At 36.5% G+C, this 18,566-nt stretch overlaps 1 long non-coding RNA gene across 1 annotated transcript; it reads right to left on the bottom strand.

Moving 5' to 3' along the window:
- Positions 1–5,510: 5,510 nt before the first annotated feature.
- Positions 5,511–10,543, bottom strand: LOC150032820 (uncharacterized). The gene is made up of 2 exons (XR_016524252.1): positions 9,933–10,543; positions 5,511–9,784 (listed from the first exon to the last, which is right to left on the bottom strand). It is a non-coding gene; the product is annotated as an uncharacterized LOC150032820 (long non-coding RNA).
- Between the last annotated feature and the right edge of the window lie 8,023 nt (positions 10,544–18,566).

Raw genomic sequence — 18,566 nt, forward strand, 5'->3', positions numbered from 1 at the left:
CTTTTAGTACTGTTGCAATGTTATCAGATAGATTTAAAAGAAATTACAGCAGACTTAGTCGGTTTTATTCATAATACACTCGAAATCTTCTTGGTTTTCACTACCTTTTGATGCATCTTTGTTATTCCATCAATCTTGAAGAGATTCTTCATTGAGATAAGTAGATTTAAGGCATGAACTTTCAAAGTTAAGGCTTAATCTTGATTTTCTTGTTTAGATTGGGTTTAATTCTTGATTTTCTTGGTTTGATTAGGCTTAATCTTGATTTTCTTATTTAGATTAGGCCTAATCTTGATTTTCTTATTTAGATTAGGCTTAATTATAATTTTCTTGATTTGAGGCATGAAGTTTCAAAGTTAGGACTTGATTTTCTTGGTTTGAGGCATGAACTTTCAAAGTTAAGGCTTGATTTTTTTGGTTTGAGGCTTGAACTTTTGAAGTTAGGGTTTAATCTCTCATGTATATTCTTGAATCTCATAATAAACTCTTGTTTCATATTGTTCTTGAATGAGATTGAATTTTAGAGAACTTAGTTGGGATTGCCACTTTAATTCAATGCTTTGCCAAAATTAGGGCTTTAATTTTAGAGAACTTGCAAGAACTTGCCACTTTTCTTTAATTAAATGCTTGCCAAAGTTAGATATGTCAATATGTCTAATTTTTTAGGGCTTTATGAACTAAGTAATGCTTTGCCAAACATGGGTTCAATTTTTAGTTATTGGAATTAATATATTTTTAGCACATTAAAGCACGTGCACACCCAAGGTTCAATTTTTTGAGGTTCGATTACACCTTGGGTTCAATTTTTTTAGATGTGTTTGTCTTTGTTCTCTGATTTGCCTTAGGTTCTATAATTTTTCTTACTTTTTTTAGGTTGGAATGTTGGAGAGCCAGAAATGACAAGTTGTATGTATTGAGAACTTGTTTGTTTTCCACAACTTGTTTTCTGAAGTTGATCATTGTTTATCATCTTTTCTTACTAGATTTACAATCATAGATAAATCATGAATGCACAAGAGTAAATTATCCAAAGATTATGAATTGGGTGTGGAAAACTTCATAAAACTTGGATTTTCTAATACAAATAGCTCCTATATTCGTTGTCCTTGTTTGAAATGTGGTAATTGTGAAAGGCATAGTAGCAAGAATATTAGAGAACATTTATATGTCAATGGGATTGAAGAAAGTTATAAATTTTGGTTTTGGCATGGGGAAAAACTTCCTGACTCATCATTTTTGGAGAAACTTCTAAGTTTGACACCCATATGTATGAAGAGACTGATGTTGGAAGTTTAAAGGAAATGGTTGAAGTTGCTCACGAGGAATATTTAAGAGATCCAAATGGATATGAGAAGTTGCTTAACGATGTTGAAAAACAATAATATGAAAGGTGCAAAAAAATACACTAAGTTGTCTACATTAGTGAAATTGTAGAATTTAAAAAGATATGGATGGAGTGATACTAGTTTTTCAGAACTGCTCAAAACCTTAAAGGATATTTTGCCCACTAGCAATGAGCTCCCAAATTCAATGTATGAAGCAAAGAAACTTTAGGTGCACTAGGAATGGAATACGAGAAGATTCATGCACGCCCTAATGACTATTGTGTGTATATAAAAGAATATGCAGATGCAATTGAATGTCCTGAATGTGGTGAATCAAGGTGGAAAAACGGGAAAGATACAGAAAAAACCAAAATACCTTCAAAAGTGATATGGTACTTTCCACCAATTCCACGATTCAAAAGGCTTTTTAGAAGTATTGATTATGCTAAAAAACTTGACTTGACATGTTTATGAAAGAATTATAGATGGTAAGTTACGACATCCAGCAGACTCTCTAGCTTGAAAGTTAGTAGACTCTAAATGGCCAGACTTCAATTCTGAATCTAGGAATCTTCGTTTATCATTATCAGCCAATGGAGTAAATCAACATGGTAAAATGAGTTCTAAATATAGTTGTTGGCCTGTAGTTATTTATAATTTTCCACCATGGTTGTATATGAAAAGAAAGTACATGATGCTATCAATGTTGACTTTGGGTCCATAACAACCAGAGGATGACAATGACACATACTTGCCACCAATAATGAATATTTAAAACTTTTACGGGAAAGTGGTGTTGAATGTTATGATACTTATTGAGAAGAACTATTCAACTTACGGTCAGTTTTGTTGTTGACAATCAACAATTTTCCTGCATATAGTAACCTAAGTAGATGTTGTGTGAAAAGGTGTAAAGTGTGTCCAATTTTTGGAGACAATATGTCTTCTATAAGATTTAAATATGGGAAAAATATAGCATACCTTGGACAATCGAAGATTTCTAGCACGAAATCATCCGTACCGGCACAAAAAAAATAGTAGTTTAACGGTCAAAAGAAACTTGGTACAATTCTAGAACCACTGTCTGGAGAGGCTATATATTTAAAAATCAAAGATCTTGAATTTCCTAAAGGAAAGAAGAACAATAAAAAAAACAAACCACGAAAGAAGGTTCTAAGATTTGTTGGAATAGGTTGTCTTCTTTTTTTTAACTGCCATCTAGAAAGATCTTCATATCAGACATTGTTTAGATGTGATGCACATTGAAAATAATGTTTGCATGAATATCTTAGGTATGCTTTTTGATATTCCAAGGAAAAGTAAGGATGGATTGAATGCTAGACGTGATTTAGTTCATTTAAAAATTCAACCAGAGCTTGCATCTGTTAGCGGTGACAAAGAAATCTTCATTCCTTCTGCGTGTTATACTCTTACAAAGGAAGAAAAATGTTGTGTTTTAAAGACATTGTCAGGAATAAAGGTTCCTGAAGGTTACTCTTCAAATGTTAAAAATCTTGTGTCGATGACAGATTTAAATCTTAATAATTTAAAATCTCACGATTGTCCTGTGCTCTTACAAAAATTATTTCCTATTGTTATAAGATCAGTGCCACCAAAACATGTTCGGTATGCCATAACTCGATTATGTATATTTTTTCAATTCGGTGTGCAACAAGGTCTTAGATGTGCAGCAATTAGAAAAGTTGGAAGAAGATATATTGCTTATATTATGTTTATTGGAGAAATATTTTCCTCCTTCATTTTTCACAATTATGGTGCATCTCACAGTATACATAGTTAGGGAAATCAAACTTTATGGGCCTATATATCTACAATGGATGTATCCCTTTGAAAGATTCATGAAAGTCATTAAAAACTCTGTGAGAAGTAGATATCGTCCAGAAGGTTGTACTGCTGAAAGTTATATAGTAAAGAAGCCATAATCTCGCTTGCAGTGACCATGACTCATCTGTGAGGACTATTATCCAAACATCTCTCGCAATGAATCCATAATCTCGCTTGCAGTAACCATGACTCATGTTTCTTTGCCAAGACTTCAGTTAAGCTAGCAAGAATATATGCTCTAACCTTTTCATTTTTCTTTACCCACCTCTCATACGCATCCCAAACATTTCAAGGAGCATTTTGAGCACGAACTTGAGGACAATCCTCAAGTAAGACAAACCTCAGATCATCAATGATGAGTACAATATGGATTATGTTTTTCCAACTAATGTAGTAGTCACCAGTTAATTTATCGGCACTTAACAAGTTGATAGTAGTGCTAGTCTTTGGAATTTGTTAAAACCATACAAATTATTTATATTAGTTATATGCAAAAACCCATTAAAACCAATCAATTTTAACAAAATTTTAATGTACCCTATGCGATATCTAATTTTGCAATGATGTTTTAGTGGTTTAGAATAAAAGCCACTGAAGGATGATCAATTATTCCTTCACTGAATTGAGACATTCTCAACCAATCATCACACCAAAATAACTCTTATTCTTATATTGATTAGTCACCATTGTTCGGTCAATAAATTGTTAACTTGCTTAAAATTTCTTGTAAGTGTAACCCTTCATTTTAGACCCTAGAGTTTCGCTCCAATGAGCCTACCATTTCTGGAGTTTGTGAAAACACTTTCCTAAGAGGGACATAAGCAAATGGTACCATGAATTCGAGCATGAAACTTCACAATAAACTAATGAAAGAGACCGCGAGATGTGTTGACACAGGTCCCTCTCCTATTTACTATGAACACTTTCACCATTCACCTTGGTATTGATTTATGCAAATATCTATCGAAGACAATTATTTTATAAATTTAATAATTTATTATTTCCAATTTAATTCTATTAAAAAGAAAATAAAAGATTAAACTATTTCTAATCATATTAGAAATACTTTAACATAAATCTAGGTGAATTACTTTTAAACCATTTAAAATTAATGAAGACCTATGTTTATATGCAACTCTCGATTATAGATTTTGATCTAATTCATTAAACTTATAACGATTATAAAATAATGAAGTATTAAAACCTATAATAATGCATCTAATGACATTATAAATATAACTATATATTTATTAAAATAATGTCATGCTCAATGCATAATTTATTTTCAGTAAACAATATAACAATTATGTTATTACTAAATAATTCACATACTATCATACAATATAACAATCGTATTCCAGTAAGATGTATGAGCACGCTTAATGAATCATGCAACCATATAAAATAACACTTATATTAAATATGATGCATGAAACACGTTTATTCTAAGTTGGTATTTTAATCTATATGGAATACAATATGCAACATATATTATTTTTGTTGTGTTTTATGCCCTAAAACTCATAGATAAAAAATGTAATAATTGACTATTATCAATAATGAGTTTGATGTTATTTCAATAAGTGTTATTGATTATATTTTTTTTGTTTTATCTTAATAATCCTAAATTCGATAAGATAACACCCTAAGTTGTCATATAAGTCTTGAATTGTATGTGGAGACATACAAGGTTCAATGTTCAAGATACAGCTTAAAGGATCTATAGTATAGGGATAAGGATGGGTATCTTATCATAGTGACACTATGGATACGACCCACTTTGTATTTGATAAAAACGCAATGATCCAACACATTCGTGTAGGTGACATGTGAGTGGGGGTATCTTATGCAATAAGTTTGCATAAGACCGGACCCCGAAATAGTAACCACTAGATGTAACTTCGTTGACCAGTTAGATTTCTATTTCAATAGGATTACCTAGGAAACTTTGTCTTAATCCTAAGTGTATTATGAACTTCTATTCACGAGGGATTGTCCTTTGATTTGTATGGATCAGAGTGGCTAGTTCGTCGACTCAATATGCCTACCATTTTTGGGACAAGACCAAGTGGAGAGTTGGGAACATAATAATACAAGATAAATTTTTCACTTCTTCCCATCTATAGGTTAAGTAGATAAGTGTTCCTTTAAGTGGTATCTCTGGGACTTGAAAAAGGACCCCACCCTTTCACTGGCCTAAGAGGGATTTTTGTTTAATAGTTGGACCATAAATAGGTTGTTCATTAAAGAATAACTTGTACTTAAGGATAAAGAAGTAATCTAGGAGTAAAACGATAATTTTGACCCAACTGATGTTATGAACACTCGTGAAGGACTAACTGAAGGAAATCGATCAAGAGGATTTCCATGAGGAACGAAAAATAGATCATTCCAAATTACAATCATGAATGAACATTACAAATTATAGTCGTAAACGAAACATATAGTTATGCAATCAATACAAAAATTACAGCATGGAAACTCAAATGAATAAAGATAAATGCTACGAACATTTGTCGACTCGTCTCTATGCTCCTTGCGCACAAACGCTCGAACACAGCAACCTCGAACGCTCGAACAACATAACCGCAACACTGTACGAACACTTCGCGCTCGTCCTCAGCGATCGCCTCGGTCACAAACTCTTCCAACAACACGAATAGCCTCCACAGAACATCAACGGCATCGAGTTGAGTATGACACCACCAAGAAGTTTACCTTGGTATTCTCGGTGTGAGAATCCAGAGGGTGGGCTCTGTCTGGTCTTGGAACGAAACTGACGAAGGAGAAATGAACAATCGTGTACATGATTGGGCAAGTGGGAGAAGACAGAACTTATCGCATAGGTCGATGGCCAATCATTTAGCTAAATCTAAGCGATCGTCTAGCAAAAGCTAAGCGATCGTTTAGCTCAATGTCTGTCGCCTACAAAACATTACACGATCGTTTACTTCGCTCAAGCTGTCGTTTAGTAAATCTGTATTTACTTGACAAGATTTCATGAGATTCTTTTTCCGAGAGAGAAATCTCAAAACATTTTTCCCAAAAAACTTACTAAAATTAGAAAAACAATTTTTCTTTTATCTCACGATTACCATGAACCACCAATAACCTCCCACTCAATTGGTTATTAGATAAAAGATTTAAATCTAATAATTAATATTATTATAAATATAATTGATAACCAACTTATCATACTATATTTATAACCTATAATTTTAATATTTCATCTCATGAAACATATAAACAATAGTTCTTTTCCTATTCCATGGTACATAATGTAAATCTCATTTACATCAATCCTCCACTAGATGTATCTCATACATCATACCAATTATATCATATACAATCAAAATACCTCTTGTCAATTTGAATATTTCAAATCAACATCAAGAACTGATCCTCAACTGAATCCATTAAGCTACCAAGGGGACATATGGACCTGTAGCTCGAAGCTTCAACTGTACGTGAATAACTGACTAATTCTTTAGTCATGGGATCCACCATCCATTAACTGCTAGGCACTCTACTAAAGACCCACAACTGAACTCTCCTTACCACAGATATATTATGTGTCCATCTTAACCAATCAGAAGTGCAACAACCCTTCATAGATCGCTCGTAAGTACAGCTGGGCTAATAACCGTTATGCCCCTGTAGTTATATCTAACTCCTTAAGTACCACTGATCCCTCTAATGAACATAAGTCATAGTCCTACTATGACTGAGTTCTCTCTTCCAAAGAGAAGTTGTGGCCACTATGTTCAAGTCCCGGAATCAGCCCTTAAGGGAGCAATCTCTCTACTTATCCGCTTTGGGAAAGGAGTGAATTCTATCTTGTGGATTGAGTTCCCAACTTCTAGATCAAATAAGTCCCCAAAAAGGTAGGCATGTTGAGTTGGCAATCTGACCACTCTTACCCATACTAATTAAAGGACCGCCCTCAAAGGTAGGTGTTCCTAAAACACTCAGGATTGAGGTGGTGTCACCTATGGTCGTTTAGGTGAGATGCAAGTCTCTAGTATCAACGACGTTATATATAGAGTCTAGTCATCTCGTGGTCTAGGTCTTATACAAACTCTTTGTATAGGACACTCTCGTTCTCATGTCTCCACATGACTAGTCAAGATCTACCATTTGTAGTAGTTTATAATACTTGCAAACCTCTACAAAGCGGGCCGTATCCGTAGTGTCACAAGGATTAGGTATCCCACCTTAATCCTTATCCCACTTTAACATAAGCATGTATATGTGATATACAAGTAGATCATGCCTTAAGTGATAACCTAAATAGGTCTGTAGTATAAGGATTAATGTGGGATACCTGATCTTGGTCATACTACGAATACTACCCTCTTTGTAGAGGTTTGCAAGTGTTGTAAACTACTACAGATGGTAGATCCTGACCATTCATGTAGAGACATACGAGCGGGGGTGTCCTATACAAAGAGTTTGTATAAGATCGAACCAAGAGATGACTAGACTCTGTATATAACGCCATTGATACTAGAGACTTATTTCTCACCTAAACGACCATAGGTGACACGACCTCAATCCTGAGTGTTTTGGGAACTCCTGCCGTTGATTAGTATAGGTGAGAGTGGCCAGATTGCCAACTCAACATGCCTACCTTTTTGGGGACTTGTCTGATTTGGGAGCTGGGAACTCAATACACAAGATAAAATTCACTCCTTTCTTGAAGCAGGGATAAGTAGAGAGATTGCTTCCTTAAGAGCTGATTCCGGGGCTTGAACATAGTGGCCAAAACTTCTTTTTGAAAGAGAGGACTCAATCATAGAAGGACTATGAATTATGTTTATTAGAGGATTCAGTGGTACTTAAGGAGTTAGATGTAACTACAGGGGCATAATGGTTATTGGCCGAGCTGGACTTACGAGCAATCTGTGAAGGGTTATCGCACTATTGATTGGTTAAGATGGGCACATAATATATCTGTGGTAAGGAGAGTTAAACAGTCAGTCTTTAGTGGAGTGCCGGTAGTTAACAGATGGTGGATCCCGTGACTAAAGAGTTTAGTCAATTATTCACGTACCGTTGGAGCTTCGAGCTACAGGTCCATAAGGTCCCCTTGGTAGCTCAATGGAACTTAAAACGACATGCATAAATGGAACTTAAAACGACATGCATGCTCAATGTACAGGTCGTTACTAAACACATGCATGCATGAAACTTAAAACGGCATCCTTTTATATAGAATTAAATGCTAAATAAATAAGATAAATTCAAAAGACATTCATTAAATTCGGATGTTAAAAACAGACAATAGGGTACCTATAAATCATAAATGATAATAAATAGGTCTGAAAACAAATCTTAATAGTAAGTTTCTAACATCGAATTGAAAGTTGAAAAACATGAAAAGAAATATAAATATCATGAGCGGAAGCATAAAATTGGTCCTAATGGCTTGATCATGGATTCCGCTTATCAATCACTGGTGTATCTCTACCTTTACCTAAAACAATAACATGAGAAAGGATGAGTATAAAATACTCAGTAAGTAACCCCACTACTGGAGTCAGGCTAGGAATCTATGTCCTCTAGATGCCTACCTCTGGTGGAACATATAAACTTTTCTAGTCCTTATAGGACACATACATACATGAAAAACTAATTTTACCCTACTGTAATTAAGTATGCCCACTACCTCTATTAAGTCTCGTAGGACCTACAACCTTTTGGTGAATCCCGAAGGAAAACACCACCTCTAATGAATCCCAAAGAAAACAACCCTTTGGTGGATCCCGAAAGAAACCACCATCTCTAGTGAATCCAGAAGGAAATACAACCTCTGGTGAATCTCGAAGGAAACACAACCTTTGGTGAATCCCAAAGGAAACATAACCTCTGGTGAATCCTGAAGGAAACACAACCTATGGTGAATCCCGAAGGATAACACCACCTCTAGTGAATACCAAAGGAAACACAACATCTAGTGGGCATCTAACTAATCAGTGAGGACACTATCACAAGTATCACAACATGGTTCTATAACATACATATACATCTCAACCTCATAGTTCTACGACATACATATACATTTCAACATCAAGTTCTACAACATACATATACGTCTCAACATCCTCAGATCAAATAGAACCTCATGGAATCAAATATCATCTCATGCTAGCATTCAAGTGCCTATGTGCACAATTAATCTTTTAGATCCTCATACAAGAACATACATCGGTTATACTATACTATCAGTCTATCATGCTATTGTTGTGTCATAATATTCATCTATCATGCTAGCATATCTAGTGCCTGGCCCATGGGCAGTTCTAGTAGTAAGATTACTTACCTTAAATAAAGTCCAAAAATTAATTCAAACAAAAAAACTCCTTTCTAGTTTTCCACAAACTTGGAATTCAATCCTAATACATGAGTCAGAAATCAGTTTTAACCTTTGAGCCCAAAATTCAAACATTAATCATTCCAAAAAAAATTAACGACACACCTTACCCAGTAGTGGTTTCATCCAAAACCACCTCAAGATCTCAACTCCAACCTCCAAAGTCGATCACTGAAACAACTGGACAGCAAACTTTTGCCTACACAACTCCTTCCAAAAATTCAAGTTTAGGCCCCAAAACCTAAGGACAAATCAAATTTAACCCAAAACATCAAAATCGAACCTCAAACACTATTGGATGGCGGTTTAATATCCTTAAATTCCTAAATCCATCGTCCAAATTTTATGGGTTAAATGGGTAAATTTTCAAGAAAAACCCAAAAACTTACACCAAGACTTAAGATCCAGCGAAAACTCAAACAACAGAGACAACGAAAAGACTGATGGGCATCAGCTAGATCTGAGATGCGGTTGTCGGACGATCTGTTAAACTCAAACTGAAGGAAGTCGTCGACTGCAGAAGTCCCTACGTGAGATAGATAGAACAACGGGGATGGAAAACGGTGGTTGGGTAGACAGTTGGGAGTCGAGCGACGGCAAGACAACGAACAAAGCTGCAGCAAACAGTTTCAGATCTAGCGAACGTTCCGACGCCTCGACTCAATCGACGATGGCAATGGCTCCAGTGAATGCGAACGGCTGAAAGGTGTGTGACTGACTGTAGGCATGCGATGGCAAAGGCGACGAATGCTCGCAGATGGGGCCTTCAGATCTAACACGCGACTGGGCTGGAGCAGATGGTCGCGGCTGGTAGACGATGAAGGCAGGACGGTGCGGAGCTGGACGTCAACGGCGGTGCGAATAGATGGCTGAAGGCTGCTTAAGGCTTGACGGTGGGGAGGGAAAATTTTGAGGGAAAGGGGTGTCGGTGATTAGAAGAAGAAGGGAAGGGGAAGAGAAAGAAAAAGAGAAAAAAGGAAAGAAAAAGGAAAGAAAATATAAAAGGAAAATAAAATAAAATAACATATATTTATTTTATTATATTCTATTCCTATTCCACTTTTTTCTATTAAATTTCTTTCCTTCCCAAATTGAAATTAATTCCTACCATTAATTTCTAACGTCAATAATTAAATTCCTGCAATTACACTTAAGTCCAAAATTCTGAAAATTCCCTCAATTAATAAAAATTACTGAAATTACATTAATAATAGAAATTTGGGGTATTACATTGTTCCCTCCTTAAAGAACTTTCAACCTCGAAAGTTCATTCCTGAAAAAGCTCTTGGTATTGGGCCATCATCTCATCCTCTCGCTCCCAGGTAGACTTCTTGAACTGGTGATTCTACCATAGGACTTTTACAAATGCAATCTCCCTACGGCGCCATGTCTTTACCTCTCTGGCAAGAATCTCTACAGGTTTCTCCTCGTAGCTCAAGTTGTCCTTCAACTGCAAGGGCTCAAAGTCAACTACATGGGACGGGTCTATCACATACTCTTTCAGCATCGAAACATGGAAGACATTATGAACCGAAGATAGTGCTAGAGGCAATGCCAAACGGTAAGCTACGAGGGCAATTCGTTATAAGACCTTGAAAGGTCCAATGAATCTCGGATTCAACTTCCCTTTCCTGCCAAACCTCATAATACCTTTCATAGGTGCCACTTTTAAGAACACTTTTACACCAGTCTCAAATTCTAGGTCCTTACATCTCACATCGGCATAGCTCTTTTTTCTGCTCTAAGTTGTTTGCATACGAGCCCTAATCTTCTGTATTGCCTCATTTGTGGTCTGCACTAGTTCAGGTCCTAGCAATTTCCTCTCTCCTACCTCATCCCAACACACAGGAGACCTGCAACTCTTTCCATATAGGGCCTCAAATGGTGACATCCTAATAGTGCATTGGTAGCTATTATTATAAGCAAACTCCATCAAATGCAACTGAGCACCCCAGCTTCCTAAAAACTTTATGGCACAGACACGTAACATACCTTCCAATATCTGATTCAATCGCTCTGTCTTCCCATCAGTCTGTAGGTGAAAAGCTATACTCAAATCCAACCAAGTCCCCAAAGTTTCCTGAAGACTCTTCTAAAAGTTAGACATGAAACGAGGGTCTCTGTCTGACACAATGGAAACAGGCACTCCGTGCAATCTCACCACCTCCTTCATGTATATTGTTGGAGGAAAATTATGATGTGTTGAACGCAATCATGCGTTGTACATGGCTTAAACTATGCATTTATACCCATACGTTGGAGGTCATGCATTGGAATGGAAAATATGTGTTAATCTAGTATGCAATGACCACGCGTTCCTATCACAAGTTTTCTTACGTTTGCACCAAGTATAACGATAACGCAAGTTTCTCGGGTAATCCGAGGTCGAACACAGGGACTTGTCACTCAATAATGCTTGTGAAGCGATGCGTTTGAGGTGATAAATAAAAGTAAAAAGAAGAGGTTTAATGGATTTACACACTACTCCTACTCCTAGCTAAACAGATTGAGCAATAGAAGACTTGCGATGAGAATTGGTAGATACACAGCAACTATTAACGCATAGTAGTGTTTATTATCTTAAATCGCTTAAGTAATCCCAGCTCGTCACACTAACGCATCGCACACCTATCGGTGGTCAGCTGCATGACTATATCTCTATAGTTCATGGTTGCGTCGAGCATAAGATTGTGCCTATCTCTAGGAACAATGCATACTTTGCTTTAGTGCGTTCCATCTCTTACCTTCTCAGGCAGTTAGACGCGGCTAATTAACTTATAGACAAGCATTGCAACAACCCATAGACAAGCGTTGCTAACGCCTTTCACCAAGCAAAGAGGATTAACTCACTATACTCATACAACGCACACCTCTCGGTGGGTTGCTACATGCGTCCTATCTCTAGGCTACACGATTAAGTATGTGATCGTCTTTAATAAATACACGATGAAGGTAAATGACGATAAAGATAAAGATGATGAAGAAGATGGCATTGAAGGAATCAAGATATACATTGATTACAAAATGTCTTAATATCTTAAGCTAAAATGTAATACAATATAGAGGTTAGAGGAGAAATGAAAGACTCTACGTCAAGGCTACCGGTGGTGCCATGGATGAATGGTGGATATGTCTCTCTCAAACTCTATCTCCGACGAAAGTCGTCACTCGATCTGGTTTGTGGAGATGAAGAATTCTCACTGAAAATCTCGCTTATGCTCGCATCTGTGATCGCAAAACTCTGCCTTGAGGTAGAAGTTCGGATGCTTTGAAATGAAGGTCCAAAGGGTTATTTATAGACTTTAAATGCCGACAGCTATCATGATTTCGTTATGTCTAACTGCTGCCTTTGTTGCAGTATGAGCAATGTCACATCATCTTATCTTGTTGATACTCCCAAGGTATGCATCTGAGCTTGATCCAGCTAAAGTATCAACGCATTCTACCCATCTTGCGATCGCCCTTCTATTATAGTTGTCACTCTGTGGCCGCAATCTCTAAGTGATCACTGCAACTTCCATACGATGGCCGGATACAATCACCGCATGCATTCGTCTATGCGATAGCTCGATTTTTAGTGCATGCGTTTGTCTTTGCGGTCGCCTGGCTTCAGCACATGCGTTTGTCTGCGATTGCTTATTTCCAACGCATGCGTTTGATTTCTGCGATAGCTAAAGAAATAGACACTTTGGCATGAAGTAACGCATAATATTGGGGTCCGTGAGGATTTAGATGCTAATCGACGCAAAACTCAATTTTTCGAAAATTCTATGTATTATCACCGCATTGTCTACTTGTTAGCCCTTATAATTCTAAATAAAAGGTTTATAATAACTGGCATTTTTGCCAGTTATCATATATCTATGTCTACTTATTTACTGAAAATGTGGACTTTCTAGGTATGAAATGTTCTAATTTTGTAAGTCTGTCTACCACAACCCAAATTACAGTGAAACCTTTGACTGGTCGTGGCAACCCTACAATGAAGTCCATAGACACATGCTCCCACTTCCATTCTAGCACACTCAATGGCTGTAATAAGTATGTTGGCTTCTGCCTCGAGGCTTTCACCTACTAGCACACCAAGCACTTACTGACGAACTCCGCAATCTCTCTTTTCATATCATTCCACCAATAGTAACGTTTCGAGTTCTGATACATTTTGGTGCTGCCGGGATGAATCGAAAATATGGAACTGTGAGCCTCTAACAACAACTCATTCTTAATATCATTATCTATTGGCATGCAAAAATGTCCCAGATAGAGGAGAACACCTTTTGCTGATACCGAGAATTCGCCATCCTGGCCTGATTCCACCTTACGAACTCTCTCCTTCAGATATGGGTCACATCGCTGCGCATCAATAATTCTTTGCCATAGACTCAGTCGCATTGACAACTGCGCTAACTGTGTCGTGACCTTCCTCACTGCCACTGCAATCTCTACCCGCTCTAGTTTCTTGCACAAATGAGTCTATCTAGTAATGGGGGCTGTTGAATGAGCCACCTTTCTGCTTAGGACATCTGCCACTATATTTGCCTTTCCTGGGTAGTACAAAATTTGCAGTCATAATCCTTGACCAGCTCTAACCACCTTCTTTGCCTCATGTTCAACTTCTTTTGAGTGAAAAAGTACTTTAAACTCTTATGGTCGGTGAAGATCTGTATCTTCTCTCCATATAAGTAGTGCCTTCAGATCTTGAAAGCGAAAACCACTGCTGCTAATTCCAAGTCATGTGTGGGATAATTTTGTTCATGCTTTTTTAACTGACTTGAAACATAAGCAGCTAATCTGTCCTGTTGCATCAATACGCATCCCAACCCTTTCTTAGGCACGTCACTGTAAATGGAAAAACCACCTGATTCATCTGGTACTATAAGAATTGGGGTTGAAACCAACCTCTGCTTGAGATCTTGGAAATTGTTCTCACAAGCTCATTCCAAATGAAAGGGGGTCCCTTTTGAGTCAACTGAGTCAATGGGGTGGCTATGCGAGAGAAGTCCTCTACAAATCGTCTATAGTAGCCTGTAACCCCAGGAAACTGTGCACCTCACTAACTGTGGTTGGGCGAGCCCAACTCGTAACTGCCTCAATCTTTGCAGAATCCACAAAGACTCCTTTCTTCGATACTACATGCCCTAGGAAGGACATCTGCCACAACCAAAACTCACATTTAGAAAACTTAGCATACAGCTTATTGACCCTCAACATCTCCAAAACTTTCCGCAAATGTTCCTCATGTCCATAAAAATTACTGAAATTACATTAATAATAGAAATTCGAGGTGTTACAGTAGTAGTTTACAACACTTGCAAACCTCTACAAAGCGGGTCGTATCCGTAGTGTCACCAGGATCATGTATCCCTCCTTAATCCTTATACTACAGACCTTTTTAGGTTATCACTTAAGGCAGATCCATTTTTATATCTCATATACATGCTTAAGTTTTCATACAATAACCATGGACTTTTGTTTATTGGATATGAGTAAATGCAAAATAAAAAAACTCTTATTTTATTCATAACAATGTGTACAATGTTTTCAAGTTCAGTGGGAACTGCAAAGTTTTTTTTTGGAAATAGATATTTTTTTAGAAAACTTATATATTGTTCCTAAAATTAAAAGGAACCTTGTATTTATATTCATGTTTAATTTAACAAATATACTCAATTTCCTTTCCAATGAATCGTTCATTATGAAAAATGATGTACTTATTTGTTCAACTAAATTAGAAAACAACTTGAATGTGTTAAGATCAACTGAAGCAAAAGCATTGTTAAATCATGAGATGTTTGAAACTGCTATCGCTCAAACAAAATGGCAAAGGATTTCTCCAAATAACAATAATACCAATCTTTGGCATTTGAGATTAGGTCACGTAAATCTCGATAGGATCAGGTGATTGGTAAAGAATGGACTTCTAAGTGAGTTAGAAGATGATTCATTATCTCTATGTGAATCCTGATTTGAGGGAAAGAAGACTAAAAGACCTTTTATGGAAAATGTTATATAACCAAAGAGTCCTTAGAACTTGTACATTTAGAGCTTTATGCTCAAATGGATGTAAAACGAATACTTCATCTTCTTTATAGATGATTAACCGAGGTATGGTTACTTATGCCTAATGGAACATAAGTCTGAAGCCCTTGAAAAGTTCAAGGAGTGTAAGGCTGAAGTCGAAAACTTTTTAAGAAAAAATATTAAAACACTTCGATTTAATTGAGGTGGAAAGTACATGGATTCAAATTCCAAGACTATATGATAGAACATGGAATCCAATCCCAGCTCTCAACACCTGGTACACCACAGCAAATTGTGTATTAGAAAGGAGAAATAGAACCTTGTTAGACATGGTTCGTTTTATAATGAGCTATACTTAATTGCCTTGCTCGTTTTGGGGGGTATGCAGTAGAGATTGTAATTCACATCTTGAACAATGTTCCTCTAAAAAGTATTTCTGAAACACCTTTCAAGTTATAGAGGAGGCGTAAAGCTTATTTGCACTACTTCAGAATTTGCAATTGTCCTGCATATGTGTTAATGACAAATCCTAGGAAATTGGAACCTCGTTCAAGGTTATGCCAATTTGTTGGTTACCCTAAGGAAACGAGAGGTGGTCTTCTCTATGACCCATAAGAAAACAAGGTGTTTGTATCAACAAACGTTACATTCTTGGAGGAAGACCACATGGGAGATCATAAACCACGAAGAAAATTAATATTAAATGAAGCTATTGAAGAGTCAACAAGAGTTGTTGATAAAACTGGTCTTTCATCAAGAGTTAATGAAGAAGTTAGCACTTCAAGTCAGTCTCATTCTTCTCAATCATTGAGAGTGCCTTGACGTAATGGGAGGATTGTATCATAACCTGATCATTACTTGGATTTAACTGAAACTCAGGTTATCATACTAGATAATGGCGTTGAGGATCCATTGCAATGAATGACATAAATAAAGATCAATGGGTCAAAGCTATGGACCTTGAAATGGAGTCTATGTAGTTTCATTCGGTATGGGAACTTGTAGATCTACTTAAAGAAGTTAAACTCATAGGGTGCAAATGGATCTATAAGAGAAACCTTGTGTCTTTTGATTTTGACCAAAACATTAATAAACTTTGTGTCTACAAGAAAGTCATCAATGGTAAAGTAGCTTTCTTGGTACTTTATGTGGATGATATCCTACTCATTGGGAATAATATAGGATACCTTACTAATGATAAAAATTGGCTAGTGGCCCAATTCTAAATGAAGGATTTGGGAGAGATGCAGTATGTTCTTGGAATTCAAATAAGTAAGGATCATAAGAACATAATGTTGGCTCTGTCTCAATCAACTTATATCGACAAAATGTTGGCCCAGTATTCGATCATAACTCTAAAAAAGATTTATTACCTTTCAGGCATGGGGTTCACTAGTCTAAGGAAAAGTATCCTAAGATATCTCATGAAGTTGAGAATATGAGACATATTCTCTATGCCTCAGTTGTGGGCAGCCTAATGTATGTTTTGCTCTGCATTAGGCCAGACATTTGTTATGCTGTGTGAATAGTCAATAGGTACCAGTCTAACCCAATGTTAGACCAGTAGACTGCGGTTAAGAATATCGTCAAGTATCTTAGAAGAACGAAGGACTACATGCTGATGTATGGAGCTAAGGATTTGATCCTTATGGGATATACCAATTCTGATTTCCAAACTAACAAGGATTCTAGGAAATCCACCTTAGGTATTCACCTTGAACTAGGGGAGTTATAGTATGACATAGCATCAAGTAAGGATGCATTGTAGACTCCACTGTGGAGGCTGAGTATGTAACTACTTGTGAAGTAGTAGAGGAAACAGTTTGGCACAGGAAGTTCCTAAGTGATTTGGAAGTTGTTCCAAACATGGACTTGACTATCACCTTATACTGTGACAACATTAGGGCAGTAGCCAACACTAAAGAGCCTCGTAGCCACAAACAAGAAAAAAATATTGAGAGGAAGTATTACTTGATGCAAGATTGTGCAATGAGGAGATGTGATCGTCAAGATCACTTCGAAGTACAACACCGTTGATCTATTTACGAAGGCTCTCTCAGCTATAGTATTTGATACAAGCGCAATGATCCAATGCATTCGTGTAGGTGATATGCGAGTGGATGTATCTTATGCAATGAGTTTGCATAAGACCGAAAAGCGAAATAGGTTACACTAGATGTAACTTCGTTGACCAGTTAGAGTTCTATTTCAATAGGATGACCTAGGAAACTTTGTCTTAATCCTAAGTATATTATGAACTTCTATTTACAAGGGATTGTCATTTAATTTGTATGGATGAGAGTGGCCAGTTGGTTGACTCAATATGCCTACCATTTTGGGGACAAGACCAAGTGGAGAGCTGGAAATATAATAATACATAATGGATGTCACTCCTTCCCGACTATAGGGCAAGTAGATGAGTGTTTCTTTAAGTGGTATCTCTAGGACTTGAACAAAGAACCCTACCCTTTCACTAGTCCGAGAGAGGTTTCTGTCTAATAATTGGATCATAAAAAGGTTGTTCATTAAAGGAGCACTGGTACTTAAGGATAAAGAAGTAATCCAGGAGTAAAACGGTAATTTTGACTCAGTTGATGTTACGAACACTCTTCTCACTATATATATATTTCTGTGTCCAGGTCTTTAGTGAAGTGTACCCATAGTTAATGAATATTGAGTAATGCGATTAATGAGTTTAGCCAATTAATTTCATATCATTGAAGCTTTTAATCTAAGGTCCATTAGGTTCTCTTCCTAGCTTATAAAAAGTATTAAGGTAATTATGTCTTGAATAGAGTTTGAAATGTTCAAATTTACTTAGGGAAATAGTATAATGTATAATGATAATTAAAATAACTTTATAATATAAATTTAATTTTGGATATGATTCAAAATTAATTAACGGAGGAATTAAATATTTGAAGGAGTTCAAATATTAATTTAATATGAATTGGATTCATATTAAAATTATAGGTTAAAACTAATGTGTATTACATGCACAT

The sequence above is a fragment of the Benincasa hispida genome, chromosome 11 (genome assembly GCF_027475165.1).
Source record: "Benincasa hispida cultivar pf3 chromosome 11, pf3_genome.v1.1, whole genome shotgun sequence".
NCBI lineage: Eukaryota > Viridiplantae > Streptophyta > Magnoliopsida > Cucurbitales > Cucurbitaceae > Benincasa > Benincasa hispida.